Here is an 18,550-nt window from a genome sequence, read left to right as displayed (position 1 = left end):
AGCCATGCCGGATGTCCCGAATAGCCACCCGGTCATCTTACTGCAACACACGAATGTCTGACAGAAATAAAGTGTCCTTCAAATCAAGTTCTGTGAGATGCCAGTGAACCACACTAAGCAAAAAGAGCATTTTTCCCCGTCAGGGAATTGAACCCTGGTCTCCCGCGTGACAGGCGGGGATACTGACCACTATACTAACGAGGACACGGTAGTCTGACTCGGAGCGCCGTGCTAGCTCACGAGGTTACACGCGGCAAAGAGGCCAAATCAACTGAAAGCAAGGCCAACGACGGTCCACGCAAGAGCAGGGCATTGGCCGGGAATCGAACCCCGGCCTCCCGCGTGACAGGCGAGAATTCTACCACTGAACCACCAACGCTTCTGTGACGAGCCAGACGTGACGTCACGTGACAGAACGCCGTCATGCCGTCACGCTAAGACGGGAGGCGAGGGGGTTAGAAAGGGTTACAAAAGGGTTACAAAAGCCAGAGAGATGCACAGTCTCTTTCGTGAGTCTTTCCGTCGGCCTCACGGTGGGGTTCCATGGTGTAACGGTCAGCACTCTGGACTCTGAATCCAGCAATCCGAGTTCAAATCTCGGTGGAACCTACAAGAGCTTTTTATCTGAGAACCCAAACCCGCCCTTGACAGCGGCTGCTTGGTTTCAACCTTCTTCTCAGGACACAGGGTTTGGGACCAATCATCGTCCTGTGAAGAACTGCTGGCAGATCCGGGCGTGGTTGAAGTCAGCCCCTGCTGGACAGATGGTTCCACGTGTCCCGCTTTTTTGTGCAAGTGTAACGCTGAAGAATACGCGTTGTTCAGTTATTGCTAAAGGGACATGTAAAACCATGCCCCCTAATAGTGTTACCATGGTGTTGGTGTGGGGACAGTGGGATGGGGGCTGCATTCGCCCATTCTTGTGTGGAGCGGTGCGGGGTGAACCCCCTTCTTGGGATGTTCGGGATAAATCCCCTTTCATCAAGTTACAAACACAAATATTCGTGTTTTTCATATAATGTTGTTAAGAAGAGCCAAGTTAGCTACTTTAAATGATGTTATTCATCTAGTCTAGGTAACTTCAGTCATTTGAGGAGTGATGCGATGGTTCTGATAGCCGCACGTGTTAGCGACGAGAAACGTAAAACTATACGATCACGACTCATTTTCTGTTCTATTGTAAATGTGTTTTTGCTCATTCTTGTTTGGAGCCATGCCGGATGTCCCGAATAGCCACCCGGTCATCTTACTGCAACACACGAATGTCTGACAGAAATAAAGTGTCCTTCAAATCAAGTTCTGTGAGATGCCAGTGAACCACACTAAGCAAAAAGATCATTTTTCCCCGTCAGGGAATTGAACCCTGGTCTCCCGCGTGACAGGCGGGGATACTGACCACTATACTAACGAGGACACGGTAGTCTGACTCGGAGCGCCGTGCTAGCTCACGAGGTTACACGCGGCAAAGAGGCCAAATCAACTGAAAGCAAGGCCAACGACGGTCCACGCAAGAGCAGGGCATTGGCCGGGAATCGAACCCCGGCCTCACGCGTGACAGGCGAGAATTCTACCACTGAACCACCAACGCTTCCGTGACGAGCCAGACGTGACGTCACGTGACAGAACGCCGTCATGCCGTCACGCTAAGACGGGAGGCGAGGGGGTTAGAAAGGGTTACAAAAGGGTTACAAAAGCCAGAGAGATGCACAGTCTCTTTCGTGAGTCTTTCCGTCTGCCTCACGGTGGGGTTCCATGGTGTAACGGTCAGCACTCTGGACTCTGAATCCAGCAATCCGAGTTCAAATCTCGGTGGAACCTACAAGAGCTTTTTATCTGAGAACCCAAACCCGCCCTTGACAGCGGCTGCTTGGTTTCAACCTTCTTCTCAGGACACAGGGTTTGGGACCAATCATCGTCCTGTGAAGAACTGCTGGCAGATCCGGGCGTGGTTGAAGTCAGCCCCTGCTGGACAGATGGTTCCACGTGTCCCGCTTTTTTGTGCAAGTGTAACGCTGAAGAATACGCGTTGTTCAGTTATTGCTAAAGGGACATGTAAAACCATGCCCCCTAATAGTGTTACCATGGTGTTGGTGTGGGGACAGTGGGATGGGGGCTGCATTCGCCCATTCTTGTGTGGAGCGGTGCGGGGTGAACCCCCTTCTTGGGATGTTCGGGATAAATCCCCTTTCATCAAGTTACAAACACAAATATTCGTGTTTTTCATATAATGTTGTTAAGAAGAGCCAAGTTAGCTACTTTAAATGATGTTATTCATCTAGTCTAGGTAACTTCAGTCATTTGAGGAGTGATGCGATGGTTCTGATAGCCGCACGTGTTAGCGACGAGAAACGTAAAACTATACGATCACGACTCATTTTCTGTTCTATTGTAAATGTGTTTTTGCTCATTCTTGTTTGGAGCCATGCCGGATGTCCCGAACAGCCACCCGGTCATCTTACTGCAACACACGAATGTCTGACAGAAATAAAGTGTCCTTCAAATCAAGTTCTGTGAGATGCCAGTGAACCACACTAAGCAAAAAGAGCATTTCTCCCCGTCAGGGAATTGAACCCTGGTCTCCCGCGTGACAGGCGGGGATACTGACCACTATACTAACGAGGACACGGTAGTCTGACTCGGAGCGCCGTGCTAGCTCACGAGGTTACACGCGGCAAAGAGGCCAAATCAACTGAAAGCAAGGCCAACGACGGTCCACGCAAGAGCAGGGCATTGGCCGGGAATCGAACCCCGGCCTCCCGCGTGACAGGCGAGAATTCTACCACTGAACCACCAACGCTTCCGTGACGAGCCAGACGTGACGTCACGTGACAGAACGCCGTCATGCCGTCACGCTAAGACGGGAGGCGAGGGGGTTAGAAAGGGTTACAAAAGGGTTACAAAAGCCAGAGAGATGCACAGTCTCTTTCGTGAGTCTTTCCGTCGGCCTCACGGTGGGGTTCCATGGTGTAACGGTCAGCACTCTGGACTCTGAATCCAGCAATCCGAGTTCAAATCTCGGTGGAACCTACAAGAGCTTTTTATCTGAGAACCCAAACCCGCCCTTGACAGCGGCTGCTTGGTTTCAACCTTCTTCTCAGGACACAGGGTTTGGGACCAATCATCGTCCTGTGAAGAACTGCTGGCAGATCCGGGCGTGGTTGAAGTCAGCCCCTGCTGGACAGATGGTTCCACGTGTCCCGCTTTTTTGTGCAAGTGTAACGCTGAAGAATACGCGTTGTTCAGTTATTGCTAAAGGGACATGTAAAACCATGCCCCCTAATAGTGTTACCATGGTGTTGGTGTGGGGACAGTGGGATGGGGGCTGCATTCGCCCATTCTTGTGTGGAGCGGTGCGGGGTGAACCCCCTTCTTGGGATGTTCGGGATAAATCCCCTTTCATCAAGTTACAAACACAAATATTCGTGTTTTTCATATAATGTTGTTAAGAAGAGCCAAGTTAGCTACTTTAAATGATGTTATTCATCTAGTCTAGGTAACTTCAGTCATTTGAGGAGTGATGCGATGGTTCTGATAGCCGCACGTGTTAGCGACGAGAAACGTAAAACTATACGATCACGACTCATTTTCTGTTCTATTGTAAATGTGTTTTTGCTCATTCTTGTTTGGAGCCATGCCGGATGTCCCGAACAGCCACCCGGTCATCTTACTGCAACACACGAATGTCTGACAGAAATAAAGTGTCCTTCAAATCAAGTTCTGTGAGATGCCAGTGAACCACACTAAGCAAAAAGAGCATTTCTCCCCGTCAGGGAATTGAACCCTGGTCTCCCGCGGGGATACTGACCACTATACTAACGAGGACACGGTAGTCTGACTCGGAGCGCCGTGCTAGCTCACGAGGTTACACGCGGCAAAGAGGCCAAATCAACTGAAAGCAAGGCCAACGACGGTCCACGCAAGAGCAGGGCATTGGCCGGGAATCGAACCCCGGCCTCCCGCGTGACAGGCGAGAATTCTACCACTGAACCACCAACGCTTCCGTGACGAGCCAGACGTGACGTCACGTGACAGAACGCCGTCATGCCGTCACGCTAAGACGGGAGGCGAGGGGGTTAGAAAGGGTTACAAAAGGGTTACAAAAGCCAGAGAGATGCACAGTCTCTTTCGTGAGTCTTTCCGTCGGCCTCACGGTGGGGTTCCATGGTGTAACGGTCAGCACTCTGGACTCTGAATCCAGCAATCCGAGTTCAAATCTCGGTGGAACCTACAAGAGCTTTTTATCTGAGAACCCAAACCCGCCCTTGACAGCGGCTGCTTGGTTTCAACCTTCTTCTCAGGACACAGGGTTTGGGACCAATCATCGTCCTGTGAAGAACTGCTGGCAGATCCGGGCGTGGTTGAAGTCAGCCCCTGCTGGACAGATGGTTCCACGTGTCCCGCTTTTTTGTGCAAGTGTAACGCTGAAGAATACGCGTTGTTCAGTTATTGCTAAAGGGACATGTAAAACCATGCCCCCTAATAGTGTTACCATGGTGTTGGTGTGGGGACAGTGGGATGGGGGCTGCATTCGCCCATTCTTGTGTGGAGCGGTGCGGGGTGAACCCCCTTCTTGGGATGTTCGGGATAAATCCCCTTTCATCAAGTTACAAACACAAATATTCGTGTTTTTCATATAATGTTGTTAAGAAGAGCCAAGTTAGCTACTTTAAATGATGTTATTCATCTAGTCTAGGTAACTTCAGTCATTTGAGGAGTGATGCGATGGTTCTGATAGCCGCACGTGTTAGCGACGAGAAACGTAAAACTATACGATCACGACTCATTTTCTGTTCTATTGTAAATGTGTTTTTGCTCATTCTTGTTTGGAGCCATGCCGGATGTCCCGAACAGCCACCCGGTCATCTTACTGCAACACACGAATGTCTGACAGAAATAAAGTGTCCTTCAAATCAAGTTCTGTGAGATGCCAGTGAACCACACTAAGCAAAAAGAGCATTTCTCCCCGTCAGGGAATTGAACCCTGGTCTCCCGCGGGGATACTGACCACTATACTAACGAGGACACGGTAGTCTGACTCGGAGCGCCGTGCTAGCTCACGAGGTTACACGCGGCAAAGAGGCCAAATCAACTGAAAGCAAGGCCAACGACGGTCCACGCAAGAGCAGGGCATTGGCCGGGAATCGAACCCCGGCCTCCCGCGTGACAGGCGAGAATTCTACCACTGAACCACCAACGCTTCCGTGACGAGCCAGACGTGACGTCACGTGACAGAACGCCGTCATGCCGTCACGCTAAGACGGGAGGCGAGGGGGTTAGAAAGGGTTACAAAAGGGTTACAAAAGCCAGAGAGATGCACAGTCTCTTTCGTGAGTCTTTCCGTCGGCCTCACGGTGGGGTTCCATGGTGTAACGGTCAGCACTCTGGACTCTGAATCCAGCAATCCGAGTTCAAATCTCGGTGGAACCTACAAGAGCTTTTTATCTGAGAACCCAAACCCGCCCTTGACAGCGGCTGCTTGGTTTCAACCTTCTTCTCAGGACACAGGGTTTGGGACCAATCATCGTCCTGTGAAGAACTGCTGGCAGATCCGGGCGTGGTTGAAGTCAGCCCCTGCTGGACAGATGGTTCCACGTGTCCCGCTTTTTTGTGCAAGTGTAACGCTGAAGAATACGCGTTGTTCAGTTATTGCTAAAGGGACATGTAAAACCATGCCCCCTAATAGTGTTACCATGGTGTTGGTGTGGGGACAGTGGGATGGGGGCTGCATTCGCCCATTCTTGTGTGGAGCGGTGCCGGGTGAACCCCCTTCTTGGGATGTTCGGGATAAATCCCCTTTCATCAAGTTACAAACACAAATATTCGTGTTTTTCATATAATGTTGTTAAGAAGAGCCAAGTTAGCTACTTTAAATGATGTTATTCATCTAGTCTAGGTAACTTCAGTCATTTGAGGAGTGATGCGATGGTTCTGATAGCCGCACGTGTTAGCGACGAGAAACGTAAAACTATACGATCACGACTCATTTTCTGTTCTATTGTAAATGTGTTTTTGCTCATTCTTGTTTGGAGCCATGCCGGATGTCCCGAACAGCCACCCGGTCATCTTACTGCAACACACGAATGTCTGACAGAAATAAAGTGTCCTTCAAATCAAGTTCTGTGAGATGCCAGTGAACCACACTAAGCAAAAAGAGCATTTCTCCCCGTCAGGGAATTGAACCCTGGTCTCCCGCGTGACAGGCGGGGATACTGACCACTATACTAACGAGGACACGGTAGTCTGACTCGGAGCGCCGTGCTAGCTCACGAGGTTACACGCGGCAAAGAGGCCAAATCAACTGAAAGCAAGGCCAACGACGGTCCACGCAAGAGCAGGGCATTGGCCGGGAATCGAACCCCGGCCTCCCGCGTGACAGGCGAGAATTCTACCACTGAACCACCAACGCTTCCGTGACGAGCCAGACGTGACGTCACGTGACAGAACGCCGTCATGCCGTCACGCTAAGACGGGAGGCGAGGGGGTTAGAAAGGGTTACAAAAGGGTTACAAAAGCCAGAGAGATGCACAGTCTCTTTCGTGAGTCTTTCCGTCGGCCTCACGGTGGGGTTCCATGGTGTAACGGTCAGCACTCTGGACTCTGAATCCAGCAATCCGAGTTCAAATCTCGGTGGAACCTACAAGAGCTTTTTATCTGAGAACCCAAACCCGCCCTTGACAGCGGCTGCTTGGTTTCAACCTTCTTCTCAGGACACAGGGTTTGGGACCAATCATCGTCCTGTGAAGAACTGCTGGCAGATCCGGGCGTGGTTGAAGTCAGCCCCTGCTGGACAGATGGTTCCACGTGTCCCGCTTTTTTGTGCAAGTGTAACGCTGAAGAATACGCGTTGTTCAGTTATTGCTAAAGGGACATGTAAAACCATGCCCCCTAATAGTGTTACCATGGTGTTGGTGTGGGGACAGTGGGATGGGGGCTGCATTCGCCCATTCTTGTGTGGAGCGGTGCCGGGTGAACCCCCTTCTTGGGATGTTCGGGATAAATCCCCTTTCATCAAGTTACAAACACAAATATTCGTGTTTTTCATATAATGTTGTTAAGAAGAGCCAAGTTAGCTACTTTAAATGATGTTATTCATCTAGTCTAGGTAACTTCAGTCATTTGAGGAGTGATGCGATGGTTCTGATAGCCGCACGTGTTAGCGACGAGAAACGTAAAACTATACGATCACGACTCATTTTCTGTTCTATTGTAAATGTGTTTTTGCTCATTCTTGTTTGGAGCCATGCCGGATGTCCCGAACAGCCACCCGGTCATCTTACTGCAACACACGAATGTCTGACAGAAATAAAGTGTCCTTCAAATCAAGTTCTGTGAGATGCCAGTGAACCACACTAAGCAAAAAGAGCATTTCTCCCCGTCAGGGAATTGAACCCTGGTCTCCCGCGTGACAGGCGGGGATACTGACCACTATACTAACGAGGACACGGTAGTCTGACTCGGAGCGCCGTGCTAGCTCACGAGGTTACACGCGGCAAAGAGGCCAAATCAACTGAAAGCAAGGCCAACGACGGTCCACGCAAGAGCAGTGCATTGGCCGGGAATCGAACCCAGGCCTCCCGCGTGGCAGGCGAGAATTCTACCACTGAACCACCAACGCTTCCGTGACGAGCCAGACGTGACGTCACGTGCCAGAACGCCGTTACGCCGTCACGCTAAGACGGGAGGCGAGAGGGTTAGAAAGGGTTACAAAAGGGTTACAAAATCCAGAGAGATGCACAGTCTCTTTCGTGAGTCTTTCCGTCGGCCTCACGGTGGGGTTCCATGGTGTAACGGTCAGCACTCTGGACTCTGAATCCAGCAATCCGAGTTCAAATCTCGGTGGAACCTACAAGAGCTTTTTATCTGAGAACCCAAACCCGCCCTTGACAGCGGCTGCTTGGTTTCAACCTTCTTCTCAGGACACAGGGTTTGGGACCAATCATCGTCCTGTGAAGAACTGCTGGCAGATCCGGGCGTGGTTGAAGTCAGCCCCTGCTGGACAGATGGTTCCACGTGTCCCGCTTTTTTGTGCAAGTGTAACGCTGAAGAATACGCGTTGTTCAGTTATTGCTAAAGGGACATGTAAAACCATGCCCCCTAATAGTGTTACCATGGTGTTGGTGTGGGGACAGTGGGATGGGGGCTGCATTCGCCCATTCTTGTGTGGAGCGGTGCCGGGTGAACCCCCTTCTTGGGATGTTCGGGATAAATCCCCTTTCATCAAGTTACAAACACAAATATTCGTGTTTTTCATATAATGTTGTTAAGAAGAGCCAAGTTAGCTACTTTAAATGATGTTATTCATCTAGTCTAGGTAACTTCAGTCATTTGAGGAGTGATGCGATGGTTCTGATAGCCGCACGTGTTAGCGACGAGAAACGTAAAACTATACGATCACGACTCATTTTCTGTTCTATTGTAAATGTGTTTTTGCTCATTCTTGTTTGGAGCCATGCCGGATGTCCCGAACAGCCACCCGGTCATCTTACTGCAACACACGAATGTCTGACAGAAATAAAGTGTCCTTCAAATCAAGTTCTGTGAGATGCCAGTGAACCACACTAAGCAAAAAGAGCATTTCTCCCCGTCAGGGAATTGAACCCTGGTCTCCCGCGTGACAGGCGGGGATACTGACCACTATACTAACGAGGACACGGTAGTCTGACTCGGAGCGCCGTGCTAGCTCACGAGGTTACACGCGGCAAAGAGGCCAAATCAACTGAAAGCAAGGCCAACGACGGTCCACGCAAGAGCAGTGCATTGGCCGGGAATCGAACCCAGGCCTCCCGCGTGGCAGGCGAGAATTCTACCACTGAACCACCAACGCTTCCGTGACGAGCCAGACGTGACGTCACGTGCCAGAACGCCGTTACGCCGTCACGCTAAGACGGGAGGCGAGAGGGTTAGAAAGGGTTACAAAAGGGTTACAAAATCCAGAGAGATGCACAGTCTCTTTCGTGAGTCTTTCCGTCGGCCTCACGGTGGGGTTCCATGGTGTAACGGTCAGCACTCTGGACTCTGAATCCAGCAATCCGAGTTCAAATCTCGGTGGAACCTACAAGAGCTTTTTATCTGAGAACCCAAACCCGCCCTTGACAGCGGCTGCTTGGTTTCAACCTTCTTCTCAGGACACAGGGTTTGGGACCAATCATCGTCCTGTGAAGAACTGCTGGCAGATCCGGGCGTGGTTGAAGTCAGCCCCTGCTGGACAGATGGTTCCACGTGTCCCGCTTTTTTGTGCAAGTGTAACGCTGAAGAATACGCGTTGTTCAGTTATTGCTAAAGGGACATGTAAAACCATGCCCCCTAATAGTGTTACCATGGTGTTGGTGTGGGGACAGTGGGATGGGGGCTGCATTCGCCCATTCTTGTGTGGAGCGGTGCCGGGTGAACCCCCTTCTTGGGATGTTCGGGATAAATCCCCTTTCATCAAGTTACAAACACAAATATTCGTGTTTTTCATATAATGTTGTTAAGAAGAGCCAAGTTAGCTACTTTAAATGATGTTATTCATCTAGTCTAGGTAACTTCAGTCATTTGAGGAGTGATGCGATGGTTCTGATAGCCGCACGTGTTAGCGACGAGAAACGTAAAACTATACGATCACGACTCATTTTCTGTTCTATTGTAAATGTGTTTTTGCTCATTCTTGTTTGGAGCCATGCCGGATGTCCCGAACAGCCACCCGGTCATCTTACTGCAACACACGAATGTCTGACAGAAATAAAGTGTCCTTCAAATCAAGTTCTGTGAGATGCCAGTGAACCACACTAAGCAAAAAGAGCATTTCTCCCCGTCAGGGAATTGAACCCTGGTCTCCCGCGTGACAGGCGGGGATACTGACCACTATACTAACGAGGACACGGTAGTCTGACTCGGAGCGCCGTGCTAGCTCACGAGGTTACACGCGGCAAAGAGGCCAAATCAACTGAAAGCAAGGCCAACGACGGTCCACGCAAGAGCAGTGCATTGGCCGGGAATCGAACCCGGGCCTCCCGCGTGGCAGGCGAGAATTCTACCACTGAACCACCAACGCTTCCGTGACGAGCCAGACGTGACGTCACGTGCCAGAACGCCGTCACGCCGTCACGCTAAGACGGGAGGCGAGGGGGTTAGAAAGGGTTACAAAAGGGTTACAAAAGCCAGAGAGATGCACAGTCTCTTTCGTGAGTCTTTCCGTCTGCCTCACGGTGGGGTTCCATGGTGTAACGGTCAGCACTCTGGACTCTGAATCCAGCAATCCGAGTTCAAATCTCGGTGGAACCTACAAGAGCTTTTTATCTGAGAACCCAAACCCGCCCTTGACAGCGGCTGCTTGGTTTCAACCTTCTTCTCAGGACACAGGGTTTGGGACCAATCATCGTCCTGTGAAGAACTGCTGGCAGATCCGGGCGTGGTTGAAGTCAGCCCCTGCTGGACAGATGGTTCCACGTGTCCCGCTTTTTTGTGCAAGTGTAACGCTGAAGAATACGCGTTGTTCAGTTATTGCTAAAGGGACATGTAAAACCATGCCCCCTAATAGTGTTACCATGGTGTTGGTGTGGGGACAGTGGGATGGGGGCTGCATTCGCCCATTCTTGTGTGGAGCGGTGCGGGGTGAACCCCCTTCTTGGGATGTTCGGGATAAATCCCCTTTCATCAAGTTACAAACACAAATATTCGTGTTTTTCATATAATGTTGTTAAGAAGAGCCAAGTTAGCTACTTTAAATGATGTTATTCATCTAGTCTAGGTAACTTCAGTCATTTGAGGAGTGATGCGATGGTTCTGATAGCCGCACGTGTTAGCGACGAGAAACGTAAAACTATACGATCACGACTCATTTTCTGTTCTATTGTAAATGTGTTTTTGCTCATTCTTGTTTGGAGCCATGCCGGATGTCCCGAACAGCCACCCGGTCATCTTACTGCAACACACGAATGTCTGACAGAAATAAAGTGTCCTTCAAATCAAGTTCTGTGAGATGCCAGTGAACCACACTAAGCAAAAAGAGCATTTCTCCCCGTCAGGGAATTGAACCCTGGTCTCCCGCGGGGATACTGACCACTATACTAACGAGGACACGGTAGTCTGACTCGGAGCGCCGTGCTAGCTCACGAGGTTACACGCGGCAAAGAGGCCAAATCAACTGAAAGCAAGGCCAACGACGGTCCACGCAAGAGCAGGTCATTGGCCGGGAATCGAACCCCGGCCTCCTGCGTGACAGGCGAGAATTCTACCACTGAACCACCAACGCTTCCGTGACGAGCCAGACGTGACGTCACGTGACAGAACGCCGTCATGCCGTCACGCTAAGACGGGAGGCGAGGGGGTTAGAAAGGGTTACAAAAGGGTTACAAAAGCCAGAGAGATGCACAGTCTCTTTCGTGAGTCTTTCCGTCGGCCTCACGGTGGGGTTCCATGGTGTAACGGTCAGCACTCTGGACTCTGAATCCAGCAATCCGAGTTCAAATCTCGGTGGAACCTACAAGAGCTTTTTATCTGAGAACCCAAACCCGCCCTTGACAGCGGCTGCTTGGTTTCAACCTTCTTCTCAGGACACAGGGTTTGGGACCAATCATCGTCCTGTGAAGAACTGCTGGCAGATCCGGGCGTGGTTGAAGTCAGCCCCTGCTGGACAGATGGTTCCACGTGTCCCGCTTTTTTGTGCAAGTGTAACGCTGAAGAATACGCGTTGTTCAGTTATTGCTAAAGGGACATGTAAAACCATGCCCCCTAATAGTGTTACCATGGTGTTGGTGTGGGGACAGTGGGATGGGGGCTGCATTCGCCCATTCTTGTGTGGAGCGGTGCCGGGTGAACCCCCTTCTTGGGATGTTCGGGATAAATCCCCTTTCATCAAGTTACAAACACAAATATTCGTGTTTTTCATATAATGTTGTTAAGAAGAGCCAAGTTAGCTACTTTAAATGATGTTATTCATCTAGTCTAGGTAACTTCAGTCATTTGAGGAGTGATGCGATGGTTCTGATAGCCGCACGTGTTAGCGACGAGAAACGTAAAACTATACGATCACGACTCATTTTCTGTTCTATTGTAAATGTGTTTTTGCTCATTCTTGTTTGGAGCCATGCCGGATGTCCCGAACAGCCACCCGGTCATCTTACTGCAACACACGAATGTCTGACAGAAATAAAGTGTCCTTCAAATCAAGTTCTGTGAGATGCCAGTGAACCACACTAAGCAAAAAGAGCATTTCTCCCCGTCAGGGAATTGAACCCTGGTCTCCCGCGTGACAGGCGGGGATACTGACCACTATACTAACGAGGACACGGTAGTCTGACTCGGAGCGCCGTGCTAGCTCACGAGGTTACACGCGGCAAAGAGGCCAAATCAACTGAAAGCAAGGCCAACGACGGTCCACGCAAGAGCAGGGCATTGGCCGGGAATCGAACCCCGGCCTCCCGCGTGACAGGCGAGAATTCTACCACTGAACCACCAACGCTTCCGTGACGAGCCAGACGTGACGTCACGTGACAGAACGCCGTCATGCCGTCACGCTAAGACGGGAGGCGAGGGGGTTAGAAAGGGTTACAAAAGGGTTACAAAAGCCAGAGAGATGCACAGTCTCTTTCGTGAGTCTTTCCGTCGGCCTCACGGTGGGGTTCCATGGTGTAACGGTCAGCACTCTGGACTCTGAATCCAGCAATCCGAGTTCAAATCTCGGTGGAACCTACAAGAGCTTTTTATCTGAGAACCCAAACCCGCCCTTGACAGCGGCTGCTTGGTTTCAACCTTCTTCTCAGGACACAGGGTTTGGGACCAATCATCGTCCTGTGAAGAACTGCTGGCAGATCCGGGCGTGGTTGAAGTCAGCCCCTGCTGGACAGATGGTTCCACGTGTCCCGCTTTTTTGTGCAAGTGTAACGCTGAAGAATACGCGTTGTTCAGTTATTGCTAAAGGGACATGTAAAACCATGCCCCCTAATAGTGTTACCATGGTGTTGGTGTGGGGACAGTGGGATGGGGGCTGCATTCGCCCATTCTTGTGTGGAGCGGTGCCGGGTGAACCCCCTTCTTGGGATGTTCGGGATAAATCCCCTTTCATCAAGTTACAAACACAAATATTCGTGTTTTTCATATAATGTTGTTAAGAAGAGCCAAGTTAGCTACTTTAAATGATGTTATTCATCTAGTCTAGGTAACTTCAGTCATTTGAGGAGTGATGCGATGGTTCTGATAGCCGCACGTGTTAGCGACGAGAAACGTAAAACTATACGATCACGACTCATTTTCTGTTCTATTGTAAATGTGTTTTTGCTCATTCTTGTTTGGAGCCATGCCGGATGTCCCGAACAGCCACCCGGTCATCTTACTGCAACACACGAATGTCTGACAGAAATAAAGTGTCCTTCAAATCAAGTTCTGTGAGATGCCAGTGAACCACACTAAGCAAAAAGAGCATTTCTCCCCGTCAGGGAATTGAACCCTGGTCTCCCGCGTGACAGGCGGGGATACTGACCACTATACTAACGAGGACACGGTAGTCTGACTCGGAGCGCCGTGCTAGCTCACGAGGTTACACGCGGCAAAGAGGCCAAATCAACTGAAAGCAAGGCCAACGACGGTCCACGCAAGAGCAGTGCATTGGCCGGGAATCGAACCCGGGCCTCCCGCGTGGCAGGCGAGAATTCTACCACTGAACCACCAACGCTTCCGTGACGAGCCAGACGTGACGTCACGTGCCAGAACGCCGTCACGCCGTCACGCTAAGACGGGAGGCGAGAGGGTTAGAAAGGGTTACAAAAGGGTTACAAAATCCAGAGAGATGCACAGTCTCTTTCGTGAGTCTTTCCGTCGGCCTCACGGTGGGGTTCCATGGTGTAACGGTCAGCACTCTGGACTCTGAATCCAGCAATCCGAGTTCAAATCTCGGTGGAACCTACAAGAGCTTTTTATCTGAGAACCCAAACCCGCCCTTGACAGCGGCTGCTTGGTTTCAACCTTCTTCTCAGGACACAGGGTTTGGGACCAATCATCGTCCTGTGAAGAACTGCTGGCAGATCCGGGCGTGGTTGAAGTCAGCCCCTGCTGGACAGATGGTTCCACGTGTCCCGCTTTTTTGTGCAAGTGTAACGCTGAAGAATACGCGTTGTTCAGTTATTGCTAAAGGGACATGTAAAACCATGCCCCCTAATAGTGTTACCATGGTGTTGGTGTGGGGACAGTGGGATGGGGGCTGCATTCGCCCATTCTTGTGTGGAGCGGTGCCGGGTGAACCCCCTTCTTGGGATGTTCGGGATAAATCCCCTTTCATCAAGTTACAAACACAAATATTCGTGTTTTTCATATAATGTTGTTAAGAAGAGCCAAGTTAGCTACTTTAAATGATGTTATTCATCTAGTCTAGGTAACTTCAGTCATTTGAGGAGTGATGCGATGGTTCTGATAGCCGCACGTGTTAGCGACGAGAAACGTAAAACTATACGATCACCACTCATTTTCTGTTCTATTGTAAATGTGTTTTTGCTCATTCTTGTTTGGAGCCATGCCGGATGTCCCGAACAGCCACCCGGTCATCTTACTGCAACACACGAATGTCTGACAGAAATAAAGTGTCCTTCAAATCAAGTTCTGTGAGATGCCAGTGAACCACACTAAGCAAAAAGAGCATTTCTCCCCGTCAGGGAATTGAACCCTGGTCTCCCGCGTGACAGGCGGGGATACTGACCACTATACTAACGAGGACACGGTAGTCTGACTCGGAGCGCCGTGCTAGCTCACGAGGTTACACGCGGCAAAGAGGCCAAATCAACTGAAAGCAAGGCCAACGACGGTCCACGCAAGAGCAGGGCATTGGCCGGGAATCGAACCCCGGCCTCCCGCGTGACAGGCGAGAATTCTACCACTGAACCACCAACGCTTCCGTGACGAGCCAGACGTGACGTCACGTGACAGAACGCCGTCATGCCGTCACGCTAAGACGGGAGGCGAGGGGGTTAGAAAGGGTTACAAAAGGGTTACAAAAGCCAGAGAGATGCACAGTCTCTTTCGTGAGTCTTTCCGTCGCCCTCACGGTGGGGTTCCATGGTGTAACGGTCAGCACTCTGGACTCTGAATCCAGCAATCCGAGTTCAAATCTCGGTGGAACCTACAAGAGCTTTTTATCTGAGAACCCAAACCCGCCCTTGACAGCGGCTGCTTGGTTTCAACCTTCTTCTCAGGACACAGGGTTTGGGACCAATCATCGTCCTGTGAAGAACTGCTGGCAGATCCGGGCGTGGTTGAAGTCAGCCCCTGCTGGACAGATGGTTCCACGTGTCCCGCTTTTTTGTGCAAGTGTAACGCTGAAGAATACGCGTTGTTCAGTTATTGCTAAAGGGACATGTAAAACCATGCCCCCTAATAGTGTTACCATGGTGTTGGTGTGGGGACAGTGGGATGGGGGCTGCATTCGCCCATTCTTGTGTGGAGCGGTGCCGGGTGAACCCCCTTCTTGGGATGTTCGGGATAAATCCCCTTTCATCAAGTTACAAACACAAATATTCGTGTTTTTCATATAATGTTGTTAAGAAGAGCCAAGTTAGCTACTTTAAATGATGTTATTCATCTAGTCTAGGTAACTTCAGTCATTTGAGGAGTGATGCGATGGTTCTGATAGCCGCACGTGTTAGCGACGAGAAACGTAAAACTATACGATCACGACTCATTTTCTGTTCTATTGTAAATGTGTTTTTGCTCATTCTTGTTTGGAGCCATGCCGGATGTCCCGAACAGCCACCCGGTCATCTTACTGCAACACACGAATGTCTGACAGAAATAAAGTGTCCTTCAAATCAAGTTCTGTGAGATGCCAGTGAACCACACTAAGCAAAAAGAGCATTTCTCCCCGTCAGGGAATTGAACCCTGGTCTCCCGCGTGACAGGCGGGGATACTGACCACTATACTAACGAGGACACGGTAGTCTGACTCGGAGCGCCGTGCTAGCTCACGAGGTTACACGCGGCAAAGAGGCCAAATCAACTGAAAGCAAGGCCAACGACGGTCCACGCAAGAGCAGTGCATTGGCCGGGAATCGAACCCGGGCCTCCCGCGTGGCAGGCGAGAATTCTACCACTGAACCACCAACGCTTCCGTGACGAGCCAGACGTGACGTCACGTGCCAGAACGCCGTCACGCCGTCACGCTAAGACGGGAGGCGAGAGGGTTAGAAAGGGTTACAAAAGGGTTACAAAATCCAGAGAGATGCACAGTCTCTTTCGTGAGTCTTTCCGTCGGCCTCACGGTGGGGTTCCATGGTGTAACGGTCAGCACTCTGGACTCTGAATCCAGCAATCCGAGTTCAAATCTCGGTGGAACCTACAAGAGCTTTTTATCTGAGAACCCAAACCCGCCCTTGACAGCGGCTGCTTGGTTTCAACCTTCTTCTCAGGACACAGGGTTTGGGACCAATCATCGTCCTGTGAAGAACTGCTGGCAGATCCGGGCGTGGTTGAAGTCAGCCCCTGCTGGACAGATGGTTCCACGTGTCCCGCTTTTTTGTGCAAGTGTAACGCTGAAGAATACGCGTTGTTCAGTTATTGCTAAAGGGACATGTAAAACCATGCCCCCTAATAGTGTTACCATGGTGTTGGTGTGGGGACAGTGGGATGGGGGCTGCATTCGCCCATTCTTGTGTGGAGCGGTGCGGGGTGAACCCCCTTCTTGGGATGTTCGGGATAAATCCCCTTTCATCAAGTTACAAACACAAATATTCGTGTTTTTCATATAATGTTGTTAAGAAGAGCCAAGTTAGCTACTTTAAATGATGTTATTCATCTAGTCTAGGTAACTTCAGTCATTTGAGGAGTGATGCGATGGTTCTGATAGCCGCACGTGTTAGCGACGAGAAACGTAAAACTATACGATCACGACTCATTTTCTGTTCTATTGTAAATGTGTTTTTGCTCATTCTTGTTTGGAGCCATGCCGGATGTCCCGAATAGCCACCCGGTCATCTTACTGCAACACACGAATGTCTGACAGAAATAAAGTGTCCTTCAAATCAAGTTCTGTGAGATGCCAGTGAACCACACTAAGCAAAAAGAGCATTTCTCCCCGTCAGGGAATTGAACCCTGGTCTCCCGCGTGACAGGCGGGGATACTGACCACTATACTAACGAGGACACGGTAGTCTGCCTCGGAGCGCCGTGCTAGCTCACGAGGTTACACGCGGCAAAGAGGCCAAATCAACTGAAAGCAAGGCCAACGACGGTCCACGCAAGAGCAGGGCATTGGCCGGGAATCGAACCCCGGCCTCCCGCGTGACAGGCGAGAATTCTACCACTGAACCACCAACGCTTCCGTGACGAATCAGACGTGACGTCACGTGACAGAACGCCGTCATGCCGTCACGCTAAGACGGGAGGCGAGGGGGTTAGAAAGGGTTACAAAAGGGTTACAAAATCCAGAGAGATGCACAGTCTCTTTCGTGAGTCTTTCCGTCGGCCTCACGGTGGGGTTCCATGGTGTAACGGTCAGCACTCTGGACTCTGAATCCAGCAATCCGAGTTCAAATCTCGGTGGAACCTACAAGAGCTTTTTATCTGAGAACCCAAACCCGCCCTTGACAGCGGCTGCTTGGTTTCAACCTTCTTCTCAGGACACAGGGTTTGGGACCAATCATCGTCCTGTGAAGAACTGCTGGCAGATCCGGGCGTGGTTGAAGTCAGCCCCTGCTGGACAGATGGTTCCACGTGTCCCGCTTTTTTGTGCAAGTGTACCGCTGAAGAATACGCGTTGTTCAGTTATTGCTAAAGGGACATGTAAAACCATGCCCCCTAATAGTGTTACCATGGTGTTGGTGTGGGGACAGTGGGATGGGGGCTGCATTCGCCCATTCTTGTGTGGAGCGGTGCCGGGTGAACCCCCTTCTTGGGATGTTCGGGATAAATCCCCTTTCATCAAGTTACAAACACAAATATTCGTGTTTTTCATATAATGTTGTTAAGAAGAGCCAAGTTAGCTACTTTAAATGATGTTATTCATCTAGTCTAGGTAACTTCAGTCATTTGAGGAGTGATGCGATGGTTCTGATAGCCGCACGTGTTAGCGACGAGAAACGTAAAACTATACGATCACGACTCATTTTCTGTTCTATTGTAAATGTGTTTTTGCTCATTCTTGTTTGGAGCCATGCCGGATGTCCCGAATAGCCACCCGGTCATCTTACTGCAACACACGAATGTCTGACAGAAATAAAGTGTCCTTCAAATCAAGTTCTGTGAGATGCCAGTGAACCACACTAAGCAAAAAGAGCATTTCTCCCCGTCAGGGAATTGAACCCTGGTCTCCCGCGTGACAGGCGGGGATACTGACCACTATACTAACGAGGACACGGTAGTCTGACTCGGAGCGCCGTGCTAGCTCACGAGGTTACACGCGGCAAAGAGGCCAAATCAACTGAAAGCAAGGCCAACGACGGTCCACGCAAGAGCAGGGCATTGGCCGGGAATCGAACCCCGGCCTCCCGCGTGACAGGCGAGAATTCTACCACTGAACCACCAACTCTTCCGTGACGAGCCAGACGTGACGTCACGTGACAGAACGCCGTCATGCCGTCACGCTAAGACG

General features: G+C 50.5%; 41 non-coding genes across 41 annotated transcripts; 15 read left to right on the top strand and 26 right to left on the bottom strand.

Annotated features, from left to right (window-relative positions):
* Positions 1-132: 132 nt before the first annotated feature.
* On the bottom strand, positions 133-204 carry trnad-guc (transfer RNA aspartic acid (anticodon GUC)). Its single transcript has one exon. It is a non-coding gene; the product is annotated as a tRNA-Asp (tRNA).
* A 104-nt stretch (positions 205-308) lies between these two features.
* trnad-guc (transfer RNA aspartic acid (anticodon GUC)) lies at positions 309-379 on the bottom strand. Its single transcript has one exon. It is a non-coding gene; the product is annotated as a tRNA-Asp (tRNA).
* A 158-nt stretch (positions 380-537) lies between these two features.
* trnaq-cug (transfer RNA glutamine (anticodon CUG)) lies at positions 538-609 on the top strand. The gene has a single exon. It is a non-coding gene; the product is annotated as a tRNA-Gln (tRNA).
* A 732-nt stretch (positions 610-1,341) lies between these two features.
* trnad-guc (transfer RNA aspartic acid (anticodon GUC)) lies at positions 1,342-1,413 on the bottom strand. Its single transcript has one exon. It is a non-coding gene; the product is annotated as a tRNA-Asp (tRNA).
* Positions 1,414-1,746: 333 nt separating this feature from the next.
* On the top strand, positions 1,747-1,818 carry trnaq-cug (transfer RNA glutamine (anticodon CUG)). The gene has a single exon. It is a non-coding gene; the product is annotated as a tRNA-Gln (tRNA).
* A 732-nt stretch (positions 1,819-2,550) lies between these two features.
* Positions 2,551-2,622, bottom strand: trnad-guc (transfer RNA aspartic acid (anticodon GUC)). Its single transcript has one exon. It is a non-coding gene; the product is annotated as a tRNA-Asp (tRNA).
* A 104-nt stretch (positions 2,623-2,726) lies between these two features.
* Positions 2,727-2,797, bottom strand: trnad-guc (transfer RNA aspartic acid (anticodon GUC)). The gene has a single exon. It is a non-coding gene; the product is annotated as a tRNA-Asp (tRNA).
* Positions 2,798-2,955: 158 nt separating this feature from the next.
* trnaq-cug (transfer RNA glutamine (anticodon CUG)) lies at positions 2,956-3,027 on the top strand. Its single transcript has one exon. It is a non-coding gene; the product is annotated as a tRNA-Gln (tRNA).
* An 899-nt stretch (positions 3,028-3,926) lies between these two features.
* On the bottom strand, positions 3,927-3,997 carry trnad-guc (transfer RNA aspartic acid (anticodon GUC)). Its single transcript has one exon. It is a non-coding gene; the product is annotated as a tRNA-Asp (tRNA).
* Positions 3,998-4,155: 158 nt separating this feature from the next.
* Positions 4,156-4,227, top strand: trnaq-cug (transfer RNA glutamine (anticodon CUG)). The gene has a single exon. It is a non-coding gene; the product is annotated as a tRNA-Gln (tRNA).
* An 899-nt stretch (positions 4,228-5,126) lies between these two features.
* On the bottom strand, positions 5,127-5,197 carry trnad-guc (transfer RNA aspartic acid (anticodon GUC)). The gene has a single exon. It is a non-coding gene; the product is annotated as a tRNA-Asp (tRNA).
* Positions 5,198-5,355: 158 nt separating this feature from the next.
* Positions 5,356-5,427, top strand: trnaq-cug (transfer RNA glutamine (anticodon CUG)). The gene has a single exon. It is a non-coding gene; the product is annotated as a tRNA-Gln (tRNA).
* A 732-nt stretch (positions 5,428-6,159) lies between these two features.
* On the bottom strand, positions 6,160-6,231 carry trnad-guc (transfer RNA aspartic acid (anticodon GUC)). The gene has a single exon. It is a non-coding gene; the product is annotated as a tRNA-Asp (tRNA).
* A 104-nt stretch (positions 6,232-6,335) lies between these two features.
* trnad-guc (transfer RNA aspartic acid (anticodon GUC)) lies at positions 6,336-6,406 on the bottom strand. Its single transcript has one exon. It is a non-coding gene; the product is annotated as a tRNA-Asp (tRNA).
* A 158-nt stretch (positions 6,407-6,564) lies between these two features.
* Positions 6,565-6,636, top strand: trnaq-cug (transfer RNA glutamine (anticodon CUG)). Its single transcript has one exon. It is a non-coding gene; the product is annotated as a tRNA-Gln (tRNA).
* A 732-nt stretch (positions 6,637-7,368) lies between these two features.
* On the bottom strand, positions 7,369-7,440 carry trnad-guc (transfer RNA aspartic acid (anticodon GUC)). The gene has a single exon. It is a non-coding gene; the product is annotated as a tRNA-Asp (tRNA).
* A 104-nt stretch (positions 7,441-7,544) lies between these two features.
* On the bottom strand, positions 7,545-7,615 carry trnag-gcc (transfer RNA glycine (anticodon GCC)). Its single transcript has one exon. It is a non-coding gene; the product is annotated as a tRNA-Gly (tRNA).
* Positions 7,616-7,773: 158 nt separating this feature from the next.
* trnaq-cug (transfer RNA glutamine (anticodon CUG)) lies at positions 7,774-7,845 on the top strand. Its single transcript has one exon. It is a non-coding gene; the product is annotated as a tRNA-Gln (tRNA).
* Positions 7,846-8,577: 732 nt separating this feature from the next.
* On the bottom strand, positions 8,578-8,649 carry trnad-guc (transfer RNA aspartic acid (anticodon GUC)). The gene has a single exon. It is a non-coding gene; the product is annotated as a tRNA-Asp (tRNA).
* A 104-nt stretch (positions 8,650-8,753) lies between these two features.
* trnag-gcc (transfer RNA glycine (anticodon GCC)) lies at positions 8,754-8,824 on the bottom strand. Its single transcript has one exon. It is a non-coding gene; the product is annotated as a tRNA-Gly (tRNA).
* Positions 8,825-8,982: 158 nt separating this feature from the next.
* On the top strand, positions 8,983-9,054 carry trnaq-cug (transfer RNA glutamine (anticodon CUG)). The gene has a single exon. It is a non-coding gene; the product is annotated as a tRNA-Gln (tRNA).
* Positions 9,055-9,786: 732 nt separating this feature from the next.
* On the bottom strand, positions 9,787-9,858 carry trnad-guc (transfer RNA aspartic acid (anticodon GUC)). Its single transcript has one exon. It is a non-coding gene; the product is annotated as a tRNA-Asp (tRNA).
* Positions 9,859-9,962: 104 nt separating this feature from the next.
* On the bottom strand, positions 9,963-10,033 carry trnag-gcc (transfer RNA glycine (anticodon GCC)). Its single transcript has one exon. It is a non-coding gene; the product is annotated as a tRNA-Gly (tRNA).
* A 158-nt stretch (positions 10,034-10,191) lies between these two features.
* On the top strand, positions 10,192-10,263 carry trnaq-cug (transfer RNA glutamine (anticodon CUG)). The gene has a single exon. It is a non-coding gene; the product is annotated as a tRNA-Gln (tRNA).
* A 1,128-nt stretch (positions 10,264-11,391) lies between these two features.
* trnaq-cug (transfer RNA glutamine (anticodon CUG)) lies at positions 11,392-11,463 on the top strand. Its single transcript has one exon. It is a non-coding gene; the product is annotated as a tRNA-Gln (tRNA).
* A 732-nt stretch (positions 11,464-12,195) lies between these two features.
* Positions 12,196-12,267, bottom strand: trnad-guc (transfer RNA aspartic acid (anticodon GUC)). The gene has a single exon. It is a non-coding gene; the product is annotated as a tRNA-Asp (tRNA).
* Positions 12,268-12,371: 104 nt separating this feature from the next.
* On the bottom strand, positions 12,372-12,442 carry trnad-guc (transfer RNA aspartic acid (anticodon GUC)). Its single transcript has one exon. It is a non-coding gene; the product is annotated as a tRNA-Asp (tRNA).
* Positions 12,443-12,600: 158 nt separating this feature from the next.
* trnaq-cug (transfer RNA glutamine (anticodon CUG)) lies at positions 12,601-12,672 on the top strand. The gene has a single exon. It is a non-coding gene; the product is annotated as a tRNA-Gln (tRNA).
* Positions 12,673-13,404: 732 nt separating this feature from the next.
* Positions 13,405-13,476, bottom strand: trnad-guc (transfer RNA aspartic acid (anticodon GUC)). Its single transcript has one exon. It is a non-coding gene; the product is annotated as a tRNA-Asp (tRNA).
* Positions 13,477-13,580: 104 nt separating this feature from the next.
* trnag-gcc (transfer RNA glycine (anticodon GCC)) lies at positions 13,581-13,651 on the bottom strand. The gene has a single exon. It is a non-coding gene; the product is annotated as a tRNA-Gly (tRNA).
* Positions 13,652-13,809: 158 nt separating this feature from the next.
* On the top strand, positions 13,810-13,881 carry trnaq-cug (transfer RNA glutamine (anticodon CUG)). Its single transcript has one exon. It is a non-coding gene; the product is annotated as a tRNA-Gln (tRNA).
* Positions 13,882-14,613: 732 nt separating this feature from the next.
* trnad-guc (transfer RNA aspartic acid (anticodon GUC)) lies at positions 14,614-14,685 on the bottom strand. The gene has a single exon. It is a non-coding gene; the product is annotated as a tRNA-Asp (tRNA).
* A 104-nt stretch (positions 14,686-14,789) lies between these two features.
* trnad-guc (transfer RNA aspartic acid (anticodon GUC)) lies at positions 14,790-14,860 on the bottom strand. The gene has a single exon. It is a non-coding gene; the product is annotated as a tRNA-Asp (tRNA).
* Positions 14,861-15,018: 158 nt separating this feature from the next.
* trnaq-cug (transfer RNA glutamine (anticodon CUG)) lies at positions 15,019-15,090 on the top strand. Its single transcript has one exon. It is a non-coding gene; the product is annotated as a tRNA-Gln (tRNA).
* A 732-nt stretch (positions 15,091-15,822) lies between these two features.
* Positions 15,823-15,894, bottom strand: trnad-guc (transfer RNA aspartic acid (anticodon GUC)). The gene has a single exon. It is a non-coding gene; the product is annotated as a tRNA-Asp (tRNA).
* A 104-nt stretch (positions 15,895-15,998) lies between these two features.
* On the bottom strand, positions 15,999-16,069 carry trnag-gcc (transfer RNA glycine (anticodon GCC)). Its single transcript has one exon. It is a non-coding gene; the product is annotated as a tRNA-Gly (tRNA).
* Positions 16,070-16,227: 158 nt separating this feature from the next.
* On the top strand, positions 16,228-16,299 carry trnaq-cug (transfer RNA glutamine (anticodon CUG)). Its single transcript has one exon. It is a non-coding gene; the product is annotated as a tRNA-Gln (tRNA).
* Positions 16,300-17,031: 732 nt separating this feature from the next.
* Positions 17,032-17,103, bottom strand: trnad-guc (transfer RNA aspartic acid (anticodon GUC)). The gene has a single exon. It is a non-coding gene; the product is annotated as a tRNA-Asp (tRNA).
* Positions 17,104-17,207: 104 nt separating this feature from the next.
* trnad-guc (transfer RNA aspartic acid (anticodon GUC)) lies at positions 17,208-17,278 on the bottom strand. Its single transcript has one exon. It is a non-coding gene; the product is annotated as a tRNA-Asp (tRNA).
* A 158-nt stretch (positions 17,279-17,436) lies between these two features.
* trnaq-cug (transfer RNA glutamine (anticodon CUG)) lies at positions 17,437-17,508 on the top strand. The gene has a single exon. It is a non-coding gene; the product is annotated as a tRNA-Gln (tRNA).
* A 732-nt stretch (positions 17,509-18,240) lies between these two features.
* trnad-guc (transfer RNA aspartic acid (anticodon GUC)) lies at positions 18,241-18,312 on the bottom strand. The gene has a single exon. It is a non-coding gene; the product is annotated as a tRNA-Asp (tRNA).
* Between the last annotated feature and the right edge of the window lie 238 nt (positions 18,313-18,550).

This window comes from Osmerus eperlanus, chromosome 15, assembly GCF_963692335.1.
Source record: "Osmerus eperlanus chromosome 15, fOsmEpe2.1, whole genome shotgun sequence".
NCBI classification, from domain to species: Eukaryota; Metazoa; Chordata; class Actinopteri; order Osmeriformes; family Osmeridae; genus Osmerus; species Osmerus eperlanus.
This window is presented reverse-complemented; position numbering and strand designations above follow the sequence as displayed.